Source organism: Polypterus senegalus, chromosome 11 (assembly GCF_016835505.1).
Source record: "Polypterus senegalus isolate Bchr_013 chromosome 11, ASM1683550v1, whole genome shotgun sequence".
NCBI classification, from domain to species: Eukaryota; Metazoa; Chordata; class Cladistia; order Polypteriformes; family Polypteridae; genus Polypterus; species Polypterus senegalus.
Window position 1 is genome coordinate 139,758,814 of NC_053164.1, and position 10,632 is coordinate 139,769,445.

Sequence of the window (10,632 nt, forward strand, 5' to 3'; positions counted from 1 at the left end):
AAAGGCATATCATTTATTATGACAGTGTGACTCTTCTTTCAGTTTATCCTCTCTGTCCAGGTGCTTAAAATGATTTGCATTTATATCACAAATTCTTTTATTTGTTTAGGGTTGTCTTGTAGTATTTTGCATGTTTATTCTACTTTATTGTCTCTTATTCTAATTCAAAGCTTTGTGTTTTTATTTAGTGTTTTATGTACAGTAGATATTATCTATTTCCAAAGTTGTACATGCCCCATTGTTCATTTTGAATTTCTGTGAAATGCTTTGAGCATGGGAAAATTGCTATATAAATGACATCTTGTTCTTGTTGATGTTGTTCTTCTTCTTCTTTTTATTCCTCTTCTTCTTTCAGCTGCTCCTGTTAAGGGCTGCCACAGCGGATCATCTTTTTCCATATCTTCCTGTCCTCTGCATCTTGCTCTGTTACACCCATCACCTGCATGTCCTCTCTCACCACATCCATAAACCTCCTTTTAGGCCTTCCTCTTTTGTTTATTATTATTAATTATTATTATTGATGAACTTCACCCCTCAATCATTGTCTATGTACATGTGTCAGTTCTGGTTGTTAAAAGTTTCTCTTTGTTTTTTATACAGTTTTTCATTTTATGTAAATCTTGTCATTTTTCCTCAGCTCCCTTTCTTTGCTTTTTGCTCATATTTTTATATTTTTTGTAATTTTGCCTAAGTCCATTTACCTGGAATTATAGGTTTGCAGGGTCATTATCGTCACTGTATGTTATGCCAGGCAGTCCTATACTGTACATTCCACTCATGTTGTTCAGCTCCCTTGTGCTTCCCTCTAGCAAGTATTTTGTTCTTTGATCATTTTTTTATTATGACTTTTGTAAGTTCTTTCTTTTGAATGTTTCCTTGATTTGGTAGATTTAAATACTAAATATCTATGCTTGTATATATTTGGGCTAAGTGTTTACTGGTTCCCCTCTACCTTAAGTGATTTTTGTAGGCACCAGGCTGTTTGAGGGTATAGTCATTGAGGCCTACTTGAAGTATTCAGGCCTTTTTTGTAGTCGTGGACCCAGAAATCAAACTACTAATGAATGTCAGCAAAGCTGACTGCTGGTGGAAATGTAATGGCATAAAGTGCACTTTTAGAACAGTGGTTAGAAACTTCAGTCATGGAGGCTGCAGGTGTTCATCCCAACCTGTTTTATAATGAGTCAGTCACTTTAACTTAAATTGATCTCATTGTTTAATTAACTAGTCATTTATTTTTTATCTTATTATGCATTCAAAAAAGTACAGTGGTGTGAAATTTACATTTACAATAAATTTAAAAACATTTTTTGTCATTTCCCTATTAATTCACCTCTTTGCTTTCTTAATTGCATTCTCATAATGGCAATTAAAATGAATGAAGTAGACACCAGGACAGACAACACAGAACAGGCTGAAGCTACTTGAATATCAGACCCGCTAGTGTGGTCACTAGTAAATAATGGCAGGACACTTAAAAAATTGGCATTAAATTCATGATAAGAATTATGAAAACCTTAGAAATAAAGATAAAAACAATTGAGCATCTCCATGTAATATACCTACACCAGTAACAGCACACTGCGAATACACTTGACTTGTGCATTCATTGTTTTCATCTTCTTTCTCTGTACATTTAGCATTCATTTGCTCAGAGGTTGATGCGTTTGCTGCTTCCTGAGCAGCTCTTCTTTTCTCCACACTAACGGCCCACTTCTTCTCTTCTTTTGTCGGCATGTTTTCTCGTTAAAACTGATTAAGTCAGTGTTTGTGTTGCAATTACTTAGTACGTTTTCCTTAATTTTTCACTTAAGCTGGTACTTAAGTTTTCAATCTGCCTCAATAATGATTTAAGATATGAAGAGGTAGGGGAAGTGACAGCAAAAGTGGTAGGGAATGAGAATGGCGCCTGTACGCATGCACCACATGGCCGCCCTGCTGGCAACTGCCGAGAGTTGATTCTACAATAAAATAAAATAAAAATAAAAAGAGGGATAATCGTGGAGGTCAATCATCACACTGAAAGCAGATAGCAGATGTCACGTAGTATATGTGTACCAAATTTCAGGTCAATAGTTCAAACAGTTTGCGCTACAAACGAACAGCCATGGTAGAGTATCATATATAAAGATACTTATGAATACAAATTTAGAAACCCAGCTTTGTCTTTGTTGTTATGCAGAGAGACCTGGAAATAACAGCTTGTTTAATTTAGGAGTACAATTAAAAGTACAGTTGGTTAGGATGAAAACCTGCTGCCACCGTGGTGCTCCAGAACTGAATTTGAAACCACTGTCCTAGAGCACACTTTATACTACTTGATCTATGTAGAGAAGGGTATGAATGCAACATGATATGGAGAAATCTTTGCCATTTAAGTGCAGTGTTTTCCACTACATTCATCAAATCTCACCCTCATTCATCCTCATTTAGCAGCCAACATGAGTTTCTGTGCTTCTCTTTTGAAAGGTTTTCGACTGCATTTCCGGACTGATCCAATTTCTAGGGCAACTGGAATACTATATCAAGTAGGTATTAGTAAAAATATTGACAGTCTATGTGTGTTATCCTAAACAATTGTGCAATATCACATACCATATCTTATTTCCATCACTTTAAATACTTTCTCTGAATGGACTGCTTTAAATATTATTATCCAGCAGTGTTAAGATTAAACTTTTTCCAGAGCTTTGCTGAATCATTTTGCTGAATTGGTAATGTAGGAGTAGGCATATGTGGAAATAAATATGAGATTCTTTGTTTTTCAGAGTTTGATGGTAAAGCAAAGCAAGTTTGCTTTGTTCCGACTGCCTTTACTGAACTACCTAAGGTAGACCTTTTCCAAAGTACTACTCATTTTATTTTTTGTGATAGGGACTCTGGTATTTTCAGAGTTTACAGACTATGAATTTCTTACTACTCAGTGAGATCACTAACAGTCCAAAATGCAAAATAGCACCAGGAAATTCTATTAATTTCCAGCAGAGTAGCAGTTTTCTCTATTTAAATGTTTATATATGTGATTGCATTGGTACATTTTCTTGTTGAACATTTAGATATCATAAATTGAACCATGCTGAAAATGAAAGCTGTTCTGAATATCTAAATTGGTGCACAGACACATAGCTTAATAAAAGTCAGGACATATTCAGGAATATTTAGAAATCAATACACACAGTACAAGATTCTTACAAGGACAAAAGCCAGTCATAATATAGAACAAATAGTTCATAAAAAGAGACAAACACAAACAAGTTATTTGAAACTCAAAACATCACAGCACAGGACTTTAATTCAAACTGAGAAGCAAATAATAAGGTCTCCTGCATATCCTGCTATTGACAGCAACTGATCTTAAGTGCACGTATAGTTAGAAATGCTGCCTGAATGGTCATATTTAGACCCCAGTTGGCAGCTGACAAAATCACTTTTTATGCCGGATAAAGTTTTCAAGATGCTGATAGTGAAATCATAAAAAAAATAAAAAATAGTATCAAATTCATATTGTATAATAATATTCAACAACCCAGAAAAAAATACATAAATATAAACCAAGGTCCAGTGTGTCTGTATCTGTTGCAGTTTTACTTGTGGCCTGACTATAACCCTTCAACTTAAGGATGGCAAACTCACTATCATCTTTTTCCGGTTTAGTCTGACTAGACTACATAGGTTACTCATTCACCAGGCACTTATCGATAAACATCTTTCCCAGGAGCATTTCCTGCTATCTCTGTTTATATAAGGTCCCTTCATACTACACAATTATTTACATAATTTTTGCCATTCCAGCAACTCAGTTAGAATAAAATAGGTTTGAGTTTACCTTAAATCATAGGGGCAGGCCTGTGTGTAAGAGTGCCAACAACCAATGAGACTTCAGTCAGAAGTAATAATCATAATAATAATAATAATACATTTTATTTATATAGCGCCTTTCCCATGCTCAAGGCACTTACAAAATATAAGAAAGAACGGCAAGGTATACAGTATATAGCATTGTACAAACCAAATAAATAAATAAAGATTACGACAGTGAATTCAGAGGAAAAAAAGCCTAACAGACAACATAATTAACGGTCTATCACACACACATACAGGTTACATGAGCATCTTGACAGAGAGGTAAACTGAGAGAAGGGTAATAAAGTTAGGTAGCGCTAAAAGCCTTCCTGAACAGATGAGTTTTGAGTTGTTTTTTAAAAGAATTCATGGAGTCAGCTGATCTAATTAATTTCAGTAGGTCATTCCAGAGTCTGGGTGCTATATAGCTGAAGGCCCTGTCACCCATGGAGTGTAGATTAGTGTGGGGCACAACAAGACTGCCAGAATCAGAGGACCCTAGAGGATGGGCAGGCACATAGTGATGGAGAAGATCACTGATGTAGTTTGGTGTGAGGTTATTTAAGGCTTAGTAGGTTATTAGTAGGATTTTATATTAGATTCTGTAAGACACAGGGAGCCAGTGAAGACAGAGCAGGATGGGTGTTATGTGCTCGCTGCTGCTGGTTCGAGTAAGGACTCTTGCAGCTGAGTTTTGAATAAGCTGGAGCTGTGATATAAGATTGGAAGGGGCACCTGCCAGCACAGAGTTACAATAATCGATGCGGGATGTGATAAAAGCATGGACAAGTTTCTCTGCCTTAGAAAAGGAGAGGAAGGAGCGAACACGTGATATGTTACGGAGGTGAAAGTAAGAAAGTTTTTTAATGTGACTTATGTGGGTGGAATAAAAAAGGGAGGAATCAAAATTGACACCAAGATTCTTTGCAGTAGAGGCAGGTCTGATGAGATCACCGCTAATATGGACTGGGAAATTGCAGTTTTGTTGCAATTTAATTTTAAAGAGTTCTGCTCCATCTAGGTTTTAATTTCACTAAGGCAGGTTGTGAGCTGAGAAAGCTCTGATGAAGTTTCACTTTTAACATTGAAGTAGGGTTGAGTATCATCTGCATAAAATGATAGCCCAGTCCATAGATACGAATAATATGGCCAAGGGGAAGCATATAAATACAGAAGAGAAGAGGACCGAGGACAGAGCTCTGATGAACTCCTTGTGTGACTGGTGCCGAGCTGGATCTGCTGTTGCCAAGACTAACAAACTCTTGCCTATCAGTCAGATATGACCTGAACCACTGGAGGGCAGTGCCAGAGATACCCAGCATGTTCTCCATTCTGGACAGTAGAATGTCATGTCTGACAGTGTCAAATGCTGCACTGAGGTCTAATAGAATTAATATGCTGGTTTGTCCAGAGTCTGCTGCCATAAGCAAATCATTGGTTACCCGTAGCAGAGCAGTTTCACAGCTGTGCCGCACCCTAAAACCAGATTGAAAGGGTTCCATCAAGTTATTTGTGGTTAAGTAATTGTTGAGCTGGGAGGTTACAACACGCTCAAGAATTTTGACAGGAAACACTTCGGGAATAAGGAGCAAGGGTGTTTTGGACTCTGAAAATAGAAGAAAGGCTCGTCTGTCTGATATCTTGCTTTTGTCGTCCCCATGACAGAATGGAAAATGGATAGAATATGGCTTAGAATGCAGGCTAATCATACCTGGAAAGTTTTCTTACAGTACTGGTGCCATTGGGCAGCATGTAAATTAGCTGTCAACATGCTGTAAACTCACAATACTTTAGAAGATTAAACTGTGCAGGAAAGTCATCACGCAGTCAAGTAAATCTTAATCCCATGTGATTCTAGTTATGTAATCTGAGATCCTGAAGGCAACAGACAGGCAACTAGGAGTTGTGTAATATGCCATCAACTTTAGCGTGATTTAGAACAATCAGAAGAGGACTCTATCTCACACACACTCTCTCTCTCTCTCTCTATATATATATATATATATAAATTATTCTTTATCTGGTTATATCTGTAAACCCATTTCTATTTAAAGTACACATCTCCAGACAACACACCTCTAGGAATAACTGAGGTATGTAAGCCCCTCCACCATGATGCAACTAAGGTTTGCAGAGAAATTTATGTTTTTGATGTTTGATGCTTGCAAATGAAGTTGTTCTCTTAGCTTCATCCCATTATAAATACAAAATTATTTACAGCCAAGTGTGATGTGATTGGGATGAGCATTAGCAGCTTATACTTAAGATAATGATCCAATGCGAAATAGATTGGAGGAGTCTAAGTACCTCAAGGTACCTTGTTCTCAAATGATAGTAGGGTTGATCATGAGATTGAGCAATGAATCAGTGCAGCAATGGCAGCTTTGAAAATGTATTGTTGAAACAAGGGCTAAGGCCTCATATTAATCTTTCTATGAAACTTTCATACTTGTTGGTTTATGCCTACATTTATATCCTCACCTAAGATCACAAGCTGAAACATGAGCTGGCAACTGTTTAGCATGACTTAACTTTCATTTACAACAGTTCGAAAATGACCATACCAATGACGTGAAAATAAAATGTAAAAAATTGAACACCACAACATAGTTAAAGGCTACAAAATTTCCTTATTCTGTCTCTTTCTTTATTATCTTTTTTCTTCTATTAATATTTGTAATTTATATACAGTATTCTGGATAATACAGATAAGGTTTAACAGGGAAGCTTCTTTTAAATGGCACTGTGTTACTTAAAGAAATTAGTTTTGCACCACAAAATATATGGATATATCTTTTCTAATATGTGCATGATATCTAACTCTCAGGAACACTATTTGCTTCAAACTGGATGTATTCTGTAAATTGTAAAGCTTTTGTTTATATTTCTTTAGGTGTTCAGCCACTGTGGGTGATGAAAGTTTTTTTTTTCTTTTAGGTAATGCTTCACTTAATACTACACATTTCTGTGGCAAATGAATTACTGGCATGACTGAGAAAAAGTAACTTAAAAACTAAGATACCTCTATCCATTATGATCAAACTAGACCAAGCTTATCATATCTTTATGAAACGCTTTGCACTTCAGGATGAACTGCCAATCTGGAATACGGCACCTGCTGTATATTTGACTCTATTCAGAGAATGAGTGCAGTCATTTTTTCTTACCTGTAAATTATATTTTACAGTATGTATCACTTTGACATAATTTAATAATCATTGGCCCAAACTGCAGTAGTTGCACTTTGTCTGGGGTATGTCTTAAAACATTCTACACAAAAAGTGAATTATGCACCTCCTAGCAAATTAAGTGTTAAAAAATGGCTCCCAGAGTGAATACTGCTTTAACTGTAGTCTTGCTATCTATATGGTTACAGGAGCTGAATCCAAATAGAGACCACAATATTACCGTTGCGTAACTGAAGGCATTTCCAAATTGAGTAGGGCTCAATAGTTAGTAGTTACATTTAATGGGTGTCTGCAGGCACTTTAGTTGGGGGGGAAGGAGACGTGTTGATAGATGATTGTCCATTAACCTTGACTTTCAGAAAGGCTTAGGAAAAGTATCATGTACTAAACTACAAATGAAACAGCAATTGAATAGCACCTTCTTTAAGTCAACTAGTGGCTCTTTTAGAATTCTGTAAAGCACATGATACATTGTAGACTGCGGTGGACTGGTGCCCTGCTCGGGGTTTGTTTCCTGCCTTGCACCCTGTGTTGGCTGGGATTGGCTCCAGCAGACCCCCGTTACCCTGTACTTAGGATATAGCGGGTTGGATAATGGATGGATGGATGGATGGATGCACTGTAGAACAATATAGTAAAAGTCATGTGTTTATTTAAAAAGTTAGGGAAAATAATTTTCAAATGATACATTAAAAACATTGCATTTAGTATTCTCACAGCAGACATGCCATGGTAGCCCAAAAGCTTTTCTTTCAATGCTACACATTCAAAAAATAAAACGATTTAAGGTTTTATGAAGGAAAAACTCAAAGTTTGGGAAATAGCATGCCTGATAGTGACATGCTCATTTGTGACTCTCACTTTGCAAAATTGTTAACTTTTTTTTAGTGCATGCTGCATGACAGAAAATGTACGGTCCTAGGAGCAGTTGGGTTTTAGCCCTTGATGAATAAACACAGATGGCAGCTGTGTCACGTGAACCAACTATTGAAAAACTTTACACCTTTTACACCACTGCAAAAAAGTCTGACTCACATAGCTTTACTAAGCGTGAAGTTATTAAGCAAAATATAAGTGGCAGGGAAAAAAAAATTAAAAAACAGAACTAGCACTTGGTAAACAAATATAGAGATGGAACAAAAACTTCCTGTATTTGAGAGTATGTTTACTACTGATATTTTCCAACTATAATGTCTCATGGTTAGCAGAGTAAAAGTCTATAGAATTTGATGCTCCTGTGTAGACATAATGTTTACCACTTTTATATAAACCCTCTTCACAGAACAACCTGAGCCCATTGAATAAGGAATTGGTACAAAATCTTGGCCACCAGAAATCTTTACTTGCAGCTGTATCTATGAGTTTAGATTTTTTTTCTCAGTGATACACTACTAAAACTGTACATCCAGGGAGTTCTCCAATCTTGTACCATTTTGCTGATAGACTATGCTATGTCACCTTGTATGTAATGCTGAAAGTGATTCAGTCATTTTTAAAAATGGGTGGTGGAAAGAATTATTTACCTCTGTAAAACATTCCAATTAACAAATCATAATTGGGTAGCATGGTGGTGCGGTGGTAGTGCTGCTGCAACACAGTAAGGAGTCCTGGGTTTGATTCCCGGGTCCTCCCTGCGTGGAGTTTGCATGTTCTCTCCATGTCTGCGTGGGTTTCCTCCGGGTGCTCTGGTTTCCTCCCACAGTCCAAAGACATGCAGGTTAGGTGCATTGGCGATTCAAAATTGTCCCTAGTGTGTGGCTGTGTGTGTGTGCCCTGCGGTGGGCTGGCGCCCTGCCCAGGGATTTGTTCCTGTGTTGGTCCAGCAGACCCCCGTGACCCTGTGTTAGAATATAGCGGGTTGGATAATGAGTGAGTGACTGAAACATACTGTATATGAATTGAAATCAGGCCTTTCTCATGAATATGGTTGAGACTTAACAAGGGAAAGCTGCATAATATTTGGAAGCAATAATAATATTAACATCTTTTTTTGGAGTGTTTAAAATTGTATTTATTTCAAAAGCAAAGAAAAGAAGCAGCACAGACACAGAGTCTTACAAAAACATTCAGGCTGAAGGGAAAGATCAGGAAAAGATAAAAACACATTTAGCAGGCAGCTTAATGTGTATCAATAGCAAAGGGAAGAAAGCATATATAGTAAGAGAGTAAACAGTAAATACAGGGGCTTAGAGAGACCCAATAATTATTAAACAGGTGCTGTAGTTTGTTAATTTATATTTAAATTTAAAAGAGCTTAATTTTCACCTAAACAAATTTTAATCATGAAGCCAGTTCAATGCAAGTCCTCTGTGATGCTGGACTTTACAGAAGCTGGCTTTGACGAAGTATGCTCTCAGGATTTCTACATATGCAAGAGATGTTAGCTGATCCAGCACCTTGAGCTCAGAGTCCTTGAAGTTGAAAGGGAGGAGACTAGCCTGCGTTGTAGTAAATAATTGATGGATGTCACTAAGGTGTGCTTTAATGAGATATGTTGCACCCCCAGAGTGGCATGGGAGCAGACTTCAGACCAGGGAGGCAGGAACAGGTGTACAACATCTGACATAAGTGCAAAGCAAGTGGAGCAAAATGTCCAGAGGCATCCACCTCAAAGTTTGAGGTTTACAACCATTTTCAAGTCATTATGGAGCTGGACAGTGACTCATATATTCTTGAGGTGATAGTTAGGGATTACCGGTCACCTCAAAACTAGTCCCCACAAAGACAGCAGTAATAATGGGAAAGTTAATCATTATGGGGATTGAGACACTGGTTTGCTCCAGTGACAGACTTTCATGCGGTGTTTTACCTTCTGCGTAAGGGTGTAAGGGCGGATAGGTTTCTGGCTGGAGTGGGGGAGGGTCTAGGTGTCACTCTACATGTTGGAACTAACGTCATACATAAAGGCAGGCTGTCAGGTGTGCAATCCAAATTTAAACAGTTAGGTGACAAGCTGAAGTTTTGCCTGTGAAGCATCAAGCTCCAGGCAAGGCTGAGGAGAATAGAAGGCTTAACACATGGGTCCAATCTTAGGATAGGGGTGCACAAATCTATTGGATTCCTTGTGGAACCTATTTTAATGTGATAGGCTACATGTGAACAGAAGGGGTGACTTGAGGAGGCATACGAGAAAGGTACCTGAGGATTGTTTAAACTATGGAATGGGGGACAGGAAGTTTAGGATAGGCCAGGTTTAGAACTTCCCATTAAAGGACAGGCAGTAGTATATTGTAAATACAAATACATAAGATACGTTTTGAAAGCTCTAATTCCCTGTTAAAAAGCCAAAGTTACATAAGTAATGTGTTGAAAATTGTTTGCGTTAAAAGAGTATTAAGAATAAAATAGGGGAGTTGGATTTATATGTAACTGCACTAACTGGGCTAGCCTACAAATATCAGACAGCAAGAACAGGAGTTTCTTGAGGTAATCAATGACTGTTTTTGTCACAATATGTTAAAACACCAACAAGGGTAAAAGTCAGTGTGGATTCAGCCCTATGTAATAATCAGCAGAATGTATCTATTATAAAAAAAACTCGAGGGAGACGAGACGTGATCTTCTCAGAAGACAATTTGACGTCCTGCGAGAGACACTTTAA